Here is a 19,959-nt window from a genome sequence, read left to right as displayed (position 1 = left end):
CCTACTGAAGAACGGCCAAAAAAGAAGAAGAAACTCAGCAGAAAGTAATGGACTGTGCTTGAACTGTTATGCTTATTGAACTGTTTTTATGTTTATTGAATTGTTTTGCATTGTTCTATGCTTGTACCATTGTTCTTTAATAAACATGTCAACTTAAAACCTTGTGTTATTCTTTTAGATTTAATACACAGGATTTAATACACAGGAATACATAGAAATACACAGGATTTCACTGGATTTTCAGAAAAATAGCTTTTCCAGGAACTCAAAGCGAAAGCATGCTAAAATTAGAGCCATAGCCCAGTCTATTCACCCGCTCTACAACCCCTGCTGGGGTTGACCCCGTCCTAGTGCACTCCGTTGACCCCGACACCGCTTGACCAATCAAAAACGCCCTTACTTGACCTCATGTGCATAAAAAGTGCACTCAGTTGAACCCCCTATCGGGACGCCTTATACTACTAATGCAAATGGAAAATATAGAATACAAATATAAAATTATACAATACAAATAGAAATTATACAATACAAATAGAAAATTATACAATACAAATGGAAAATATAGAATAGAAATAGAAAATTATACAATACAAATGGAAAATATAGAATACAAATGGAAAATTATACAATACAAATGGAAATTATACAATGCAAATGGAAAATTATGCAATGCAAATGGAAAATATAGAATACAAATGGAAAATTATACAATACAAATGGAAATTATACAATGCAAATGGAAAATTATGCAATGCAAATGGAAAATATAGAATACAAATGGAAAATTATACAATACAAATGGAAAAGATCAAATATTGCAACGTTTGACATGCCATAACTCTGAGTTGGGGTTTCCTTCTGAGCTGAAATTCTCAAAGGCATTCGATCATAGTTTTACTGAAAATAGATGGGCAGAAGGAGGCACAGTTTCATCATCTACACGTACCAAAATCTTATTAATTTTGGACGGCGATAATTGTATCCCATATTCTCGATTTAAAAAACAGAAGAAGCAACAACCGTTACAGACTCCTGCAGTTTGAACTCATTAACCTATCTGGAATAGCTCGCTCTGAATACAAAAGTGGATGTCACGTGATTTGGATGTCATTGTCCGTTGTTTTAGGAACATCAACACTACTTCATTGTCATGTACTATCACTACAATATGTATAGTGAAAATTAAAATCTTCAATGAGCAGTATATAAAGTCTTACTCATTTCACTATTTTACTTGTATCATAATTAACTTTAAAAAAAATTACTGTTCATATATTTTCACGGCATCGCATGTGCTAAAAAAAAAAAAGGAAATAGATAATCAATGTCTGTCCATAGATAATTTTCAACATATACAAGCTCAGATATTTATGGTATTTTTCTTCGAGGCATTTGATGACAAAATAAAGAACCTAAACGCTCCTAAAGTTTCGGTCCCAAACTCAAGAAAAGGTCGGGGGGGGGGGGGGGGAGACTTATGACATATATTCAGTACATCATTACATAATTTAGTGTTTAAAGAAAACGTATGTTCAGGGTCTACATGTATATAATTTCAGTATTCAGCTGGAAATAAATATTTGAATAATGGTGAGTAACATTTGTACGGATTTCTAATTTTATCAGAGGCGGTATCTACATGTATGACTGAATGTGTTTTTGATAAGTTAAAGTTTTAGATATGTTTATGCATTAGTAGTATCACCACGAATAAATGATATACATTGAAAAAAATATCGATCACTTATGCAGAATATATATTTAGTGAAAATTATGCATAATTTCCATTTAAGGAGATATGCTGCACCAGGGAAATTTGATGTAGATGAAAAGTGGAGGATATGTTCAACAATATTTTGAAGTTGAAAATTTTCAAATTTACTTTATTTTGTCAAAAATACAGTTTTAGTAGAAGGTAATCTGAAAAACAATTAAAACGCCTGCTGGACTCGAACCTGCGATCTACAGTTCAGCAGCCGCTATTCTAACCTACTGAGCTACTCGGCTTGGTATTTATATGGAAAAGGAAAAGGTCAAATATTGCTGATATCGATTTTTTCATCCATTTTTTTAAAGGAAGTCCGCCATTATGGCGATGTAGAGTACTACCTTAATAAAAACAACACTATTCCAACACAATTTACGATGACCGAATAAATAATGTCATGTGATTTTTTAACAGGGAAAGCACTATATTCATTTGAAGACTGCCCTTTATGTTTAGACCCACTAGATTTGTTTATTATTATTCATGAAGGAGTGAAAGATTACAAAGTGATTGTTACAGGGGTTAAAATTCAGTTGACTTTTCGGCATTCCTCATGATTTAGAAAAAAGCGAACTATCTAAAATATTCAGAAAACATCGTCTTTGACGTCACTGTCTAACACTGTAGCTTTTGTACAGTGTTATTGTTCTATTTGGCTACGGAAAAGGGGAACAAACCCAACCTATAGCGATTTCTTGTCATCCTCTAGTAATTGTATTACCCATATCAGTGTAATCACGAATCCGCTTCTCTTATCCACCACACATTGTAACTTACGACGGACCCTCCCCATTATGATTTAGTATATTTAGAGACAGCTCCGCCCATATCTTATTTACCATATTTAGTCATAGATCCACTCCTTTGTTCCTCACTCTTTATAGGGTACAGTATATGTGAATCACTGCAGTCTGTAAACATGTGCACGTCGTCGCAGTAACACAGGTGCTTGTGGACAGAACTTCCGGTACCCCCCCCCCCCTTCTTTTATTTTTAAATGTTCAATTTCTTGGGTATTTCGGACGTATTTTTGATAAAATATGTAACTTCAGAGTCTATCTATTTTAATGGAATACACAAATCTCGCATAGAAACCGTTTTCAAAAATGTAAAAATAAAAGAAGGGGGTACCGGAAGTCCTGTCCACAAACACCTGTGCGCAGTAACACTCGGGCCACACTTTGATCGTAGTATGGATAATGGAATATCGTAGTATTTACAGGGGTTGTGGGTCACCAATGTGAATAACGTGATATGGATAATGGAATATCGTAGTATTTACAGGGATCGTGTGTCACTAATGTGAATAACGTTATATGGATAATGGAATATCGTAGTATTTACAGGGATCGTGTGTCACTAATGTGAATAACGTGATATGGATAATGGAATATCGTAGTATTTACAGGGGTTGTGTGTCACTAATGTGAATAACGTGATATGGATAATGGAATATCGTAGTATTTACAGGGATCGTGTGTCACTAATGTGAATAACGTTATATGGATAATGGAATATCGTAGTATTTACAGGGATCGTGTGTCACTAATGTGAATAACGTTATATGGATAATGGAATATCGTAGTATTTACAGGGATCGTGTGTCACTAATGTGAATAACGTTATATGGATAATGGAATATCGTAGTATTTACAGGGATCGTGTGTCACTAATGTGAATAACGTTATGCTGCACTCATTTTTCAAATGTAACAGAGGGGAGAAAATGCAACGGACCAGACCGGGATTCAAACCTCGGCCCCTGAATCTCTAGTCAGGTGCTTGTCAACTGATCTACATGTATCTGTTCAACGCCGGTTTGAACTCCACTTTCCCCTCCTTAGAACTCCATCAAACCAGAATCTTTATCCCCTGGCAGGCATCTGGACTGCGGCACCATATGTATATGTAAGGGAGAAGATGAAACCGACTTGTCTGGGATTCGAACCTGGGCTCCCAGAATCTCTAGCCAAGTTCTGTACATTTAATATGAACAAATCTACATTTATGCGCATCACCATTATTCTTGCGTTCAAACATTCATTAAAGCCCCATGTGACCCCAAAATCCTCACCTTCAAATGATTCCATTTGTTGACGTATCCGTGTTAGGAAGTCAGCTAATTGAAACCTTGTAGATTATTGTATCAAACCCGTTCATTTCCATACTCGAATGCCTGTACTAATATCTCCACTAATACTTCAGTCAAATAGTTTGGATACAATTATCCGAGTTCGGTTAAAAATAATTGTTTATATAAATTTAAATATTGAACTAAATCTTGACTTTCAATAAGTTGGTCTCCATCCCCGCCACTACGTTTTCACACTTCGTTATTGAAATGGAGTATAAGGGATTATCTAGGCTTTCATATTATCAATACCAGAGAACGTATTTTACGTCGAGGGAAAGTATGCATTTTCACTAGTATTAAATGTTCATGTTGATGATAATTGATTACCGAATACATACCTTGAATCGGGTATTATGAATATTCATGTACATACAATATATTAAAGGAGTTACAACTGACTTTCAATCAAGCTTGGCTACGTCAAGAAACGAAATCATTTGAAGCTGAAAGTTTTCGGGTCGCTTGTGTTTTAATGAATATTTGAAGGCAAGTTTAGACACAAGTATAGTGAAAAAATACGCAATAAACTTTTTGATGTAAATTTGTTTAGACGGCAATGCAGGAATTCAACAATATCAGGCTTCCACCATGTGCATATTTCTCTGTAGGGGTGGATCTGTAGCTCTCTGGTCTGTCTCAATATTTTCCCTGAGAGCTACAGACCTCCCGCTGATACACTGTAAGAATTGATAGAGATGAATGACAGGAAATGATGTTTGTTTGGTGACGACATATTTTTATTCAACATATTCACAGTTTCCTGTTTCAAGCGAGCAACATCCCTCTCATTAATTCCTTGGCGGGAAATTTCAATAACAAATGAATTTATCTTGTGACAATCACATTTTACCTTTTCATTAGGATTTTGTCCATTGCACAGAGTCGGGAAGACAGATAGTTACAGGGGAATAACACAGCCATGGTCACAGCAGAGGTTAACATAAAGCCTTGTGTAAATGTATATCCATTATCAAAGTCAATCTATCAAGTTAAAAATCTTAAAAAGAAATATAGGTGTGTATATAAATATATTCAAAACATAGTCGTGTATGTATGAAGTATATAAGTGCTTATTCCTCCCAGGCACCTGATCCTACCTCTGGTATTTCAAGGGATCCGTGTTTGCTCAACTATCTATTTTGTATTGGTTATGGATTTATGAGATTGATCACTGTTCGTTATTTTCACCTTTCACATGAAAGTATTTGGTGTTGGATGGGAGGGACATTAATCGCGGTTGAGATTCGGCTTGGCTGAATATTTGGACTGACGCCTTCATCGATTAATTGATATCTGGAAAATTTAGTGACTATTTTCAATTTGGTATTTTCATACCTAGACGGTAAGCAACGTAAAAGTGATAGTGATAGAGAGTTAGTTTTACAGTTAAATCACTTATCTGAAGCGAACAGCGGTGTCACCTAAGTGCACATTAATTGCTGGAACCGACCAAAACTGGAAGTAAATTTCCAGACATGAATTATGAAGGACTGCTCCGAGATTCGGTGAAGGCGTCAATCCAAATATCCAGTCAAGCCGAATCTCAGCCGAGATTAAAGGGACATATGAATATATTTTTCTAATTTGATTCCCAGTATTAAAAGTTACGGTTCCCCCTACGGAAGATTGTTTGATTGTATCCTTTTTAACGGCCCTCTCAATAATAATGCACTCAAATGGACACGTCACTATTGTCGATGAAGGGATGCAAAACTCTAGGCCTATACTCGACGCTTACGACCTTTGAACAGGGGGATCTTTATCGTGCCACACCTGCTGTGACACGGAGTTTCGGACTTACAGTCTCATCCGAAGCACCGCTCTATTTAGTCGCCTCTTACTCTACGAATGGAATCCTCCAAACATTACATAAGAAGCTCAGATAGGGAGCCTATATCTAGTTGTATTCACATGTGTTAATATGTGAACAACAATCACGTTTTAAGAAAGCATTACAGGATAAGTATTCGCTGACGTCACAAACTCACATTCTTGATATTCCGTATCGAATCATGTATTACAGATGATCAGACAATAAGAAACTGATTATATACAATGAGATAATGATTACACATAATGAGATAGTGAGAATCTGATTACATACGATGAGATACTGATTATATACAATGAGATAGTGAGATGCTGATTACATACAATTAGATAGTGAGATGCTGATTACATACAATTAGATAGTGAGATGCTGATTACATACAATTAGATAGTGAGATGCTGATTACATACAATTAGATAGTGAGATTCTGATTACATACAATTAGATAGTGAGATGCTGATTACATACAATTAGATAGTGAGATGCTGATTACATACAATTAGATAGTGAGATTCTGATGACATAAAGTGAGATCATGATATACTGATCACATACACTCGGGTTAACTTTCACCATCTAAACTGAGTTTCGTGTATAGTTTATGTCCTTTGGGCCATCTGTGGTCAGTCCGCCCTTTAACCTTTCTACAAGGCATCGGAAAATCAATTATGCTTTGATAAATCATTTTATCACAAAGGGTATTGGTTTGCGTAAATTTGGTTTGGAAAATCTCCGAATCCAACTCACGTAATAGATTGTCTGCTTGTTTTAAATCGTTGTCATGGTTGCATGCTCTTGTCGACTTCCGCTTCACATTGGTCACTAAGGCAGTATGCTTTTCAATTTCTTCCAATTCTCTAATTACTTTGTCTATTTCTTTCTCAGTTTGAGTCTCTGAATTGGCATGCTTGGATTTAGTCTCCTACAGAAACAAATCAAAACATTAAATTCCTTCTCACAAAATCGTACGACTTATAGATGGAACGATATACAGCATGGATTTGACCAAATTGTGCATATGGATACCCACTTCCACCCCTACCCGGAGTTGAACGTACGACCTGCGAAACCAAACCTCATAACAGCATGTGACCAGCGAGTTACATGTAGACCGCTAGACCATCACGACAAGTAAAAAAATCAAAGTACTTAAAGTACTCGTGGGAGTTGAACATTGTGGAAATTCAGTTAGAACAGATAGCACTGGAAGGGTAGGGGGATAAATGACTGAATATTATCATGATTTTAAATACAAATCAATTGTTGTTGTTTTTCAAAGCGTTACAACAGCAAACATGGATAATGGAAGGCCCATGGGCCACAACCCTCCTCGAGTAACTGAAGTCGTGTTGTTGTTTTCTAGAATTTCATCCCTTTATATTCTCATGAAAAATGTGACCACATATTATGGCCCAAAAATTCAAATCAATATGGTTTTCAATGCCTTGCAGTTATGAAGAAGTTTTTCCCCTGTATATATACATTCAAGTTTAATCCTAGTTGTAGCTAATTCTAAGGATTCATTACTTGAAAAGGTAGTCCAATATGCTAAACTGTCACCTGAGTATACTACAGTCCTGTAGAGGATCAATGGAATGGTAAATAATTGTATAATAACTCAAAATAAATGAAATGCAAAAAAATTAAAAATTGTCCGGCATCGGAAATGCACAAGCCGAGTTGCACAAGGAATGGGCATAGAGGGAACCGGCAGAAAAGTTTGCAAGAATTATCAAGCAGGGGGTAAAATTTTGCGTACATAAATTTCATGCGACTTAAATCCTTTGTGACCTTGACCTTTAACCCTTGACCAAAATCAATAGGCTTCTTTGTCTCATCAAGGGCGATAATCCATCTAAGTTTAATTGAGATCCTATAATTTGTTAAAAAATCATAGTGCAGAAAACAAAATTTTCTCCAAATTTCAGTCTATTTATAGCCACTGTGACTTTGACCTTGTGACCCCAGAATCGATAGGCTTCTTGTCTTACTTAATCGATCTAAGTTTGATTGGGATCCTATAATTCGTTCAAGAGCTATGGTGTGGAAAACAAAATTTTCTCCAAATTTCAGTCTATTTATAGCCAGTGACCTTGACCTTTGACCTAGTGACCCCAGAATCGATAGGCTTCCTGGTCTTACTGAGGGTGACAATCCATCTAAGTTTGATTGAGATCGTATGATTCGTTCAAGAGCTATGGTGCGGAAAACAAAATTTTCTCCAAACTTCAGTCTATTTATAGCCACTGTGACCTTGACCTTTGACCTAGTGACCCCAGAATCTATAGGCTTCCTCATCTTACTGAGGGTGACAATCCATCTAAGTTTGAATGAGATCCTATAATTTGCTCAAGAGCTATGGTGCGGAAATGAAATGTTGATGCGTGCCCGCCTGCCCGCCCAAAGGCACTTCATCAGATCATAAGCCGAGTTCGACTTAATCGCAACTCCGCTAAAAATGAAACACTAGTCAAATAATGTTATTTATTGCCAAGGTATTTGGGATATTATACTGTGGCTCAAACAGGGGGTGAATGAACCTGACAGAATGGGAAGAATATAGCGGAATCAGACTCGTGATGTTGGAAATCTATAGTGATTAATAAACTATACATGTACAAAATCCATAGCTATTTTTTTTTTCCAGTTTGTGAGGGAGAATCCTCATGTCTCTTTCATCTGTAGACAAATAAACAATTTTTTTTTACCAGAGCAATTTCCAATCCTTTTTGCAGCATAAATTCAACATTGTGGCAACTGGGTTAAACTTTGATAGTGAAGTCAAACATGGCAGCACCTTATCCCATGCTCTTAAAATTTCTGTTTGACACACTCTCATGACATCCACTCAAACATTACAGAGTGCAGCAAAATCTCATTGTAATAGGGGATTCAAAATGGATAACTGGTACAAAATATGCTACATACTATTAAAAAAGGATAATGAATTTGACATATTGATGTCTTGGATTGATTGGAAAAGGAAATTCTGACATCGGGGCTCTAAGCGTTTTCAAACATTGTCATTTGATAAAAGTGTTCTACATTTTTAAAAATAGAGATTAATATGTCTTTACATACATAGGTGAGAAAGTTTCCATTATTCCTAGCCGAGACATACCATGTATGAACAAAAAATTCATAAACAAATATCACACTACTCACGTAGAAAATGTGGACCTTACCGTCATCAGCGCCACGAAACACGCCATTTCGAGATTTTCGTCGACGAAAGCTCGGTAACAGTAATGAATAAGGTACACTCATTTTGTATCTATTTTGTGACTTTCTTTATTAAAAGACACAGTTCTCTAATGTGTAACGTGCAATTACTACGTAATTCAATAACTTGAAGCATGAAGCAGTTTCACTTTGCAACCGGATATAAGAAATTTTATTTCGTATTCCGATCCCAATCGAAAGTTGTTGACTGGGAATGACGTGTTTTAATTCAATATACATGTAACATCAAGCATTTTTTATATCACATTAAAAAAACCCAAATATATACACACACGCAATGTTGTAGAGTTATTTCTTGTAAATTTTCTGGGGTTTCGCACCATATTCGATATTTCGCGCCACGGTGTCAATAGGTCTTGTGTGCAGTTGTCGTTCGTTTCCCTATCAATGTTTATAGGTGACGCTGCGCTTCAAACGACAATTTTCAACCTTATCTTTTATTTTTCTATGTATATCAGTATCAATTTGATCGAAATCCTGTATTTAAATTGATTTGAATACAATATCATTGCATTTACTTACATGTCAATTATCAAAATTAGATTAATTCAGAAAAGTTACATGGATTATTTAATGGCGGATGTTTATAAAAGTTTATGTTGATTTACCTAGGAGTAAATCAGCTGACACAGAACCCCCGCTGACGACCACTATACAAATCAATACAAATTACTGCGCAGAAAAGTGCGTGATGACCCAAGGAGATTGAACATAGTTCAACTCCCAAAAATGTTTTCGATGACGCTGTCACGGTCATTCCAATTTACAAGACATGTTTGTTTTAAATGTATGTCTGTTATATTTTTGTATATTTGCTTTTTCCTGAATGAATAAACATAGACGAAAAAAAAGTCATTCGTATTAGCGTGTAGCGCGTGACAATATGACGATAATTCCATCGTCATTGAGAGCAACTTGCCGAGAGGTCTGGCTTGCCTCAGTGCAATACATCGCTCCATCTCTAAGCCACAAGCATTTGTGTGATTGAATACCACTAGCGCTGATCATGTGATTGAAACAGAATGGTGTCATAGAGACAGACATTTTTCAAATATTCGGGATATCTGGAAACCGAAAGTCACATCCACACAATGCCGATACATGTACTTTGAAATATCGTATTTGGCAATAAAGAACATTAAAGAAAATTTATGTAAAAGTTTTCTTTCTTTTAAAATTTTGATTTGCTTAGATTGATGGACACATTGCGCTTCACAATATAAATAAAAAGGTTATATGTATCTTGCGGATATGTTTAGAAAAATAAGAGGCCCATGGGCCACATCTCTCACCAGAGCAGCAGTTCCTAACAATAAACAAGTTTGAACAAAAATATCATTATAGAAGAAGTTTGGTTAAGTAAAAAACTTTTAGAATGGTAATTATCAAATTTAATTATCAAATCTGACTACAAATTTATCAATCATCATATACCCTTGTAGACGGGTATGACCTTTCATCTTTACTATGACCTTTCATCTTTACTATGACCTTTCATCTTAACGAATTTCAACTAAGGATGCTTTGTGCCAGTTTGATTCCCTATACAATTGCTTGTACAATTTGGATTCCCTTTTGTGGCCTAACCTTAAACTCAGACGGCATGCTTTTAACAAGCCTGAATCCCCAAATGTGGCCCACCCTACCCCCAGGGGCCATAATCTGATCAAATTTGAATCTACTCTATATCAAATCTAATCTATATCAGAAATTGCGCACTCTTTTGGCCCAGTGGTTGTTGAGAAGAAGATTTGTAGAGATTTTCTTTATATATTTGCATGTATAAATTTGATCCCCTTTTGTGGGCCCACCCTACCCCTGGGGTCATGATTTGAACACACTTGAATGTGCACTATGTCGGAAATGTGTCGTGTAAATTTAAACTTTTCTGGTCCAGCGTTTCTTGCGAAGAAGCTTTTCAAATACCCCGCCCCAATTTTGCAAGTTTCGTGATTATATCCCCTTTGAACGGGAAATGACCCTCCTTTTGAACACACCTGAATGCCCTTTATCCAAATATGCTTTGCACCGAATTTGATAAAAATTGGCCCAGCGGTTATGAAGTAAGTGAAAATGAAAAAAAGTTTACGGACGGATGGACGACGGACAAAATGTGATCAGAAAAGCTCACTTAAGCCTTCGTGTCAGGTCAGCTCACAAAACAAACTCAGTAATACTAGCTCACTTATTTGTTTGTATTATTAGTATTCATTAATACTAATAATAATCTCATCAATAGACGTCACCAGCTGTACGTGAGCTCTGACATCACCAGTTGTACGTGAGCGCTGACGTCACCAGCTGTACGTGAGCGCTGACGTCACCAGCTGTGCGTGAGCTCTGACGTCACCAGCTGTACGTGAGTGCTGACGTCTCCAGCTGTACGTGAGCTCTGACGTCACCAGGTATACGTGATTTCTGACGTCACCAGCTTTACGTGAGCGCTGTGAAGACCGAGTCACCAACACTAGTAACGTATTGTTATAAGGGAGACCTATGGAAATCGCAATTAGATCAATCATGTTATTGTTCCATTCTTTCCACATCACTGCATCCTTACATTAATCAAAAGAAACTAGACGTAATACTAATATCCACACCTCAGTCAAAAGAAACTAGTAATACTAATATCCGCACCTCAATCAAAAGAAACTAGTAATACTAATATCCGCACCTCAATCAAAAGAAACTAATAATACTTATTGATTTATTCTTTTGATTTTAGTCATATGCACCTCACTCAAAAGAAACTAGTAATACTTATTTACTTATTCGTTTGATTGTAGTCATCCGCACCTTGATGAACATCCGTGTTACGATCATTCTAAATAATCAATATTAATCCCGTAGTACACGACAGAGTGGATTATAACTATTGAAGGGTTTTGTATGAGCTTCTTTTACAGCGTAATAAAATTGCGTTTAACGGAAGATTTTACAGAATCATATTTCTCTTTGAATAATTCAAACCGGCCAATTTGAAATTAGGCTAACACATATTCATTGAATGCTGTCATAAAACACGGCAGTTATAGGAAACGCACTCATGCAATTTTAAGAGCATGAAAGCTCTCTTTCATGGATTGGCTGTGTACGTTATCAAAATTCATAAAATATAAGGCACTGTCCTTCTTTTGGAAAGAAAAATGAATCTCACCAGTTTTGTCATTCATTGCCGTGTATTTTATTTACTCATCACGGATGAATGCGTTTTGATAATGGAACAGTCCAGGCGTGTTTGTAAATGCATGTAGATAATGGAACAGTCCAGACGTGTTTGTAAATACATGTAGGTTTCTCCTGAAGAATTCGGCAAGTACATGGTTCCATAGATCACCAATCTAAATTGCAGTGTGATTGTTTAATGATTTTCTATGCTTTCCTTGTTGGTTTAATTTAAGGATGCGTAACACAGCAGAGTGATATGGAAAGTGGGGGCTATATACAATAATACTTGTGAATTAAAAGCTTAATTTCCAAATACCTTATTTGTTAAAAAATACAGTTTTGGAAGAATGTAACCTGAAAAATAAAAATGGAATCCATGCTACACTCGAACCTACAATTTATAGATCATAGTTGACACGCTAATTGACTGAGCTACGAAACTAGGCAATTAGATTTACTGAGCTACCCAGCTTGCCAATTAGATTTACTGAGCTACCCAGCAAGGCAATTAGATTTACTAAGCTACGTAACTAGACAATTAGATTTACTGAGCTACCCAGCTAGGCAATTAGATTTACTAAACTACCCAGCCAGGCAATAGGATTTACTGAGCTACCCGGCTAGGCAATTAGATTTACTGAGCTACCCAGCTAGGCAATTAAATTTACTGAGCTACCCAGCTAGGCAATTAAGATTTACTGAGCTACCCAGCTAGGTAATTAGACTTACTGAGCTATCCAGCTAGGCAATTAGATTTACTTAGCTACTCAGCTAGGCAATTAGATTTACTGAGCTACCCAGCCAGGGTATTAGATTTACAGAGCTACCCAGTTAGGCAATTAGATTTACTGAGCTACCCAGCTAGACAATTAGATTTAAAAGGAATATACATGTATTGCTGATATTCATATTTCAAAAAGAAGCCATTATGACGATGTGTCACGCCTCCTTAACAACATACCATTATTAGAGTACTTCAGACAAATTTTTGTACACTTGTTCGCTCAATCAGCTTCGTATTTCCCTCTCCAGGGATTATATGCATTGGTACGAAACATGAGTATAACAACTTTGTCATGGTCGGTCGAGAAAGACAGCGATTTATCAAGTAATGTTGTAATCCCACGCGATTTAAATCTTATCTTACGTATTTCAAACAAACTGTTAGGCTGTTCTTTACATACTTATTTTGACTATGGATTACTCCATTTACTTGATCAACATATAGGCCTCATGGCGGATATGACCGGCCAAGATGTGGTGTTTGTTCCTCCTGGGCACCTGATCCCACCTCTGGTGTGTCCAGGGGTTCGTGATTGCTATTAATACTTAATTTTGTATTTTTTATAGGAGTTCTGTTCGTTATCATCAATATTTACGGTGATCGTTTTAACGTTTGCTCATGACACATAAGATACAATATCATTGGCAACACTAGCCTTTCAAATGTAATACAAATAATTCTTTAAAGTAAATTAACTCGACATTCACCTTATAGAGAAAATTCGGAATCATGATTAAGACATTTTAAAGGTCAAAGAAATAGTCACGACTATATAAACCTAATGAACCCAAAGCTGTATTTTAGTTAACAAGAGTACCGTAAACGTGGCAAGGTTGTATGGGGTATTTATTGTACAAGTACCGTAAACGTGGCAAGGTTGTATGGGGTATTTATTGTATAAGTACCGTAAACGTGGCAAGGTTGTATGGGGTATTTATTGTATAAGTACTGTAAACGTGATAAGGTTGTATGGGGTATTTATTGTATAAGTACTGTAAACGTGACAAGGTTGTATGGGGTATTTATTGTATAAGTACTGTAAAAGTGACAAGGTTGTATGGGGTATTTATTGTATAAGTACTGTAAACGTGACAAGGTAGTATGATGCATTTCTTTTATAAGATGTTCGTTTTTTGACAAGGTTGTATGGGGTGTTTATTTTATAAGATGGTCGGTTCGTTTTGTGACATTGATTAGCAAGCAATGCAAAACTATCAGGAGTTGTAGAACTTTAGTTAAGGTAGTATCATCGATCATCGAGCTGTGGCATACTATGTAACATATGAATAAAGGAATGTCAGCAATATGCTACTTGATCTTTAATCTTTCTTATCTATTCAGGATAGCTTATGCAATATATGGGTTAATCTATAAATCTGTGGATAGTAGGTTTAAATCTCGCAGAATCTGAATTATTTAATTCAACAATAAAATGTATTTTTGCAAGATTCTGATCTACTATACGGTACTATGATATAGTCAGCATTACTAGACACATAACTTGTAGACTATGATATACCGCCGCGGTGGTCTAGAGAGAGAGAGAGAGAGAGAGTGTGTGTGTGTGTGTATGTTCGCCCCACATGCGGAAAGGTCTGGGTTCGAATCCTGGCCGCAACATACCTACACAATGTAAGTCGTCAAAACAGGTAGTGACAGTTCCATCGCCAACGCTCGGCATCAGGTGTGAGTGTCACGGGTCCTCGGAGATAACCTTAAAAACGGAGGTCTCGTGGCATGCTAAAGAACCTCAATGCTCAATAACCATAGGCCTAAATTCGAAGCCCTTCGCCGGTATTGGTGACGTCTCCATATGATTGAGTGAGCAATTCCCGAGAGGTACGTTAATCAAGATGCAATCAATCAATCTAGACTATGATATAATCAGCATTACAAGGGAAATAACCCCACTACACTATAATACAAAACTATAATATAGTGGGCAGTACTAGGCAATAACTAGATACTGAACATGAGATAGTGAGTGCTTTGAATGGATATATAGATATAATTCACTTGACATTGCGAATCATGCAAAATTGTAACTACTGCTATTTGTACATAGTGTGAATACCTGTTTAACATCCCTCTGGAGAATCTTTCACTCATATGAAGACGTCATCATTTCAGAAGATGAAGGGCTGCAAAATTAAGTCCTGTGTACGGCGCTTATGGTCATTGAGCAGTGAAAGAACTTTTATCGTGCCACACCTGCTATGTCACCCAGACACGAGGCCTTATTCTTATTCGAGTCTCATCTGAAGGACGACCCCATTTAGTCGCTTCTTACAACAAGCAAAGGGTACTGATGACCTATTCTAACCCAGATCCTCACGGGATCCATCATTGTTAGATACTTATATTAAAATCTACGGCACTTCACGTACCACTGATGACGTATCTATATAAATGAAGAAACACATCATGAAAAATATGCGTAAAATAAGAAATAAGCAAAGTCCACATCATAAAATCCCAGTGATTTCATCCGTTCCACTCACCCGGAATCTGTTGACCTTTTTATGACCCTTCCTCCGTATTATTTCTAAAATCTCTTCTGTTGGCTCACCTGTATTCTGAACAATGGATGAAGAATTAGTAGATCATTCAAACACGCACATAGTAATAGAAAAATTAGATACATGAGTTGTGTGTAAAAACGCCTTGTGTTAGTGTAATAGAAAGCGATGTAGGGAAATTTAAAAAAAAAAAGGATTTTAAACCCAGAATCCAATATTTGTGTACAAGCTGTCACTCACAAGCCATAGATATATCCATTCATTCATTCATCCACCAATCCATTCATTCATCCATCCATTCATTGACCCATCCATTCATTCACCCATCCATTCATTCATCCATCCATTCATTCATTCACCCATCCATTCATTCATCCATTCACCCATCCATTCATTCATTCATTCATTCATCCATCCATTCATTGACCCATCCATTCATTCACCCATCCATTCATTCATCCATCCATTCATTCATTCACCCATCCATTCATTCATCCATTCACCCATCCATTCATTCATTCATTCATTCACCCATCCATTCATTCATTCACCCATCCATCCATTCATTCATTCACCCATTCATTCATTCATTCATTCACCCATCCATTCATTCATTCATTCACCCATCCATCCATCCATTCATTCATCCATCCATCCATCCATTCATTCATCCATCCATCCATTCATTCATTCACCCATCCATCCATCCATTCATTCATCCATTCCTTCATCTTTTCATCAATTCATCCATCTATATATCCATCCAATATTACTAGTTACACAGTTAGTGACCTGATACGGAAAAATACATGGCGTGAAAAGGAAACGGACGAGGCAAGGCTTCGCCAGATACGGGTTTCATTTTCACACCATGTATTGTTCCGTATCAGGTCACTAACTAACTGTATTTTATCATGTCGAAGACCTCTAACTGTAATATGTGGGGGTCTATATCATACAACTTATCGCTTCGCCAATTTTGTCACGGCTGCAAGTCGATCCCGACAATAAATTACCCGCTCAATACGGATTTTTTTCGCATGATACGTTTTATTACGGCGCCATGTGACCAAGACCTGACCAATTAGATTTCAACAATTTTGTCTGAGGCGTAATAATCATCCATCCATTCATTTATCCATCGTTAATGCATTCATTCTGATGGCTACGGTTGTTTCGTGTGTTGATAAGAGTACTGTTATGTATATGTACCAGTATCATAATATACGTTATTGTCTTTAAAAGACCTAATCATATGATCCATATTTTGGATTCTGTACCAGTATTTGCTTTGTACCTATAACATGTTGATAACAGTACCGGCATATTTATGTACCTGTGACATGTTGATAACAGTACCGTTATGTATATGTACCTGTGACATGTTGATAACAGTACCGGTATATTTATGTACCTATGACACGTTTATAACAGTACCGGTATGTATATGTACCTGTGACATGTTGATAACAGTACCGGTATGTATATATACCTGTGAAATGTTGATAACTGTACCGGGATGTATATATATACCTGTGACATGTTGATAACTGTACCAGGATGTATATATAGCTATGCCATGTTGATAAGAGTACCGGTATGTATATATACCTGTGACATTCCAACAGACTTTCTATTTGGCTCTCCTTTGTGACGTATTGTTCTAAGAAGGTTTCTGGCATTGTCACACGGATTCTGCACACAAAAAAAATAATAATAAAAATAAATAAATCAAACGACACATCGTAATGTGTGATTCTCATAATGCTGGTCACGTCATCTTAATGTGTGGTTCTCATAATGTTGGTCACGTCATCGTAATGTGTGGTTCTCATAATGCTGGTCTCGTCATCGTAATGTGTGGTTCTCATAATGCTGGTCACGTCATCGTAATGTGTGGTTCTCATAATGCTGGTCACGTCATCGTAATGTGTGGTTCTCATAATGCTGGTAACGTCATCGTAATGTGTGATTCTCATAATGCTGGTCACGTCATCGTAATGTGTGGTTCTCATAATGATGGTCACGTCATCGTAATGTGTGATTCTCATAATGCTGGTCACGTCATCGTAATGTGTGATTCTCATAATGCTGGTCACGTCATCGTAATGTGTGATTCTCATAATGATGGTCACGTCATCGTAATGTGTGATTCTCATAATGCTGGTCACGTCATCGTAATGTGTGATTCTCATAATGCTGGTCTCTCCATCGTAATGTGTGATTTTCATAATGCTGGTCACGTCATCGTAATGTGTGATTCTCATAATGCTGGTCACGCCATCGTAATGTGTGATTCTCATAATGCTGGTCACGTCATCGTAATGTGTGATTCTCATAATGCTGGTCACGTCATCGTAATGTGTGATTCTCATAATGCTGGTCACGTCATCGTAATGTGTGATTCTCATAATGCTGGTCTCTCCATCGTAATGTGTGATTCTCATAATGCTGGTCACGTCATCGTAATGTGTGATTCTCATAATGTTGGTCACGTCATCGTAATGTGTGATTCTCATAATGTTGGTCACGCCATCGTAATGTGTGATTCTCATAATGCTGGTCACGTCATCGTAATGTGTGATTCTCATAATGCTGGTCACGTCATCGTAATGTGTGATTCTCATAATGATGGTCATGTCATCGTAATGTGTGATTCTCATAATGTTGGTCACGCCATCGTAATGTGTGATTCTCATAATGTTGGTCACGTCATCGTAATGTGTGATTCTCATTATGATGACGTCATTCACTTTCAAAGTTTGTATTCGAGATTCACGAAACGAACAACTGGGTATATGGACCTTTAATAATATAGATCATTAAACAGCTAATGATTTTTTGTGATAAAATGCTCCTGAATTTTAAAGGCAATTCTCAGATTATTATTGAACACACACTTTTCAAGAAATGTGAGAGAGAAAAAATTTCATAAATTCTTTAAAGAATGAAAAATTATTGGTAGGTAATACACGAAATGAACCACTGGGCACACCAGACGTATGATCAAGTGCCTAGGAGAAGTGCGCATCCCATGTTGACAAATCACACCCACCATGGTATTATATTTTGATAAGGTAAATGAGTTAATCCGTAGTTAAAATCAGTATGTAAAGAACGGTCCAATACTTGGTATAAATCACACCAGACAGCACTCGACTTAGTGATCGGCTGTGTTTGCTAAATTTATCATTATATGCTAATCGAACTTGTGACTCTGAATATCGTATTTTCAAGAAAATAGCCGATATCATTTTCAAAGCTGTCTTATTTCAAAATCAATGCTACTGCCGTTACGGTCTGTTGTTTAGCTGTTTATACTTTCAGGTGCATTTTCAAGTTCAGGTAGCTTGCTGACATTGCCATCATTAGGTAGTATTACCCACAGAACAAGTAGTGGAATTAATATCAGATCTGAATCTTTTATTTTCAACCTCCGAGTTACGCATTTTATTTGCACTGATTGTTTGTGCTCAGGTATAAAAGAGATAAATAAACCACAGAGACCCACAACTGAACAGACGCAGTGAAGATGACGTAGCGGAAGAGGCAGGTGCCCTGTACTCACAGGTCACATGTTGATTTTCAATTCAAACCACATTGAAGAAATTATAATGTGTATTAGATTAAATATTTACAGTCAAACACACAATGAACAACTGTCTGACATAAGAAATGTTGTAGCCGGTGGATAAATACTAGTCTGTAATTCAAGTTGTTGAATTGCATGAAATGAAATTCAGATATGGAAAAGCCATTAGATTTTGATGGATGGATTGATTGATTATTGTTTAACGTCCTTTCGAGAATATTTCACTTATATGGAGACGTAGATGCTGATGGAAGAGATATTTCCATTCTACTGTCATTGTTAAACATCCTAATTGGAAATCAAACATCTCTCTCTCTCTCTCTCTCTCTCTAAAAATGACCAACGACACGAAGCACAGTGAATTCACTTCTGTTGGTGTCGTTGGCCATTTTTGTGCTTTTTATATCCGTTTTAGTTGACCTGGTATCTACTATTAGATCTGACACTGGTGGAAGTTGAGTGTTGTTGGATTTTAGAGCTTTATAGATATACGATGATTTTCTAATGCATATTTATGAATGAATGACGTTCATTGTGGATGCACGCAAACGTGCGAGAAAAATATTATTACAAACATCATGGGAGGTCGGGAATTCGTTTAAAGTATTCAGACGTATTGGATATTGATTTCATGTTAAAATGAAATTTTGCTCAAAGTGGTATTCACTGCTCTGTTTCCGACTGACTGTCTTTAAAAGATGAATGTGTCCCGCCAACAGCCTGCAGGCTGTCAACGCTTTCACTTCGTCGTGCAATTGTTGAATTTCGAAATTCCGCATGCAACGACACGTGATCAGGAATATTTCGAAATGGGGCGTTCACTATTCTACTCGGAAAATACATGATTAGATAGTAAATTAACTTGATTACTTTTTAATCCGATTGAGTTAAACTGCATAATTTGCATAAAGTGTATAACTT

The sequence above is a fragment of the Ostrea edulis genome, chromosome 3 (genome assembly GCF_947568905.1).
Source record: "Ostrea edulis chromosome 3, xbOstEdul1.1, whole genome shotgun sequence".
NCBI lineage: Eukaryota > Metazoa > Mollusca > Bivalvia > Ostreida > Ostreidae > Ostrea > Ostrea edulis.
The sequence above is the reverse complement of the archived record's forward strand: the minus strand, read 5'-3'. Positions refer to the sequence as shown.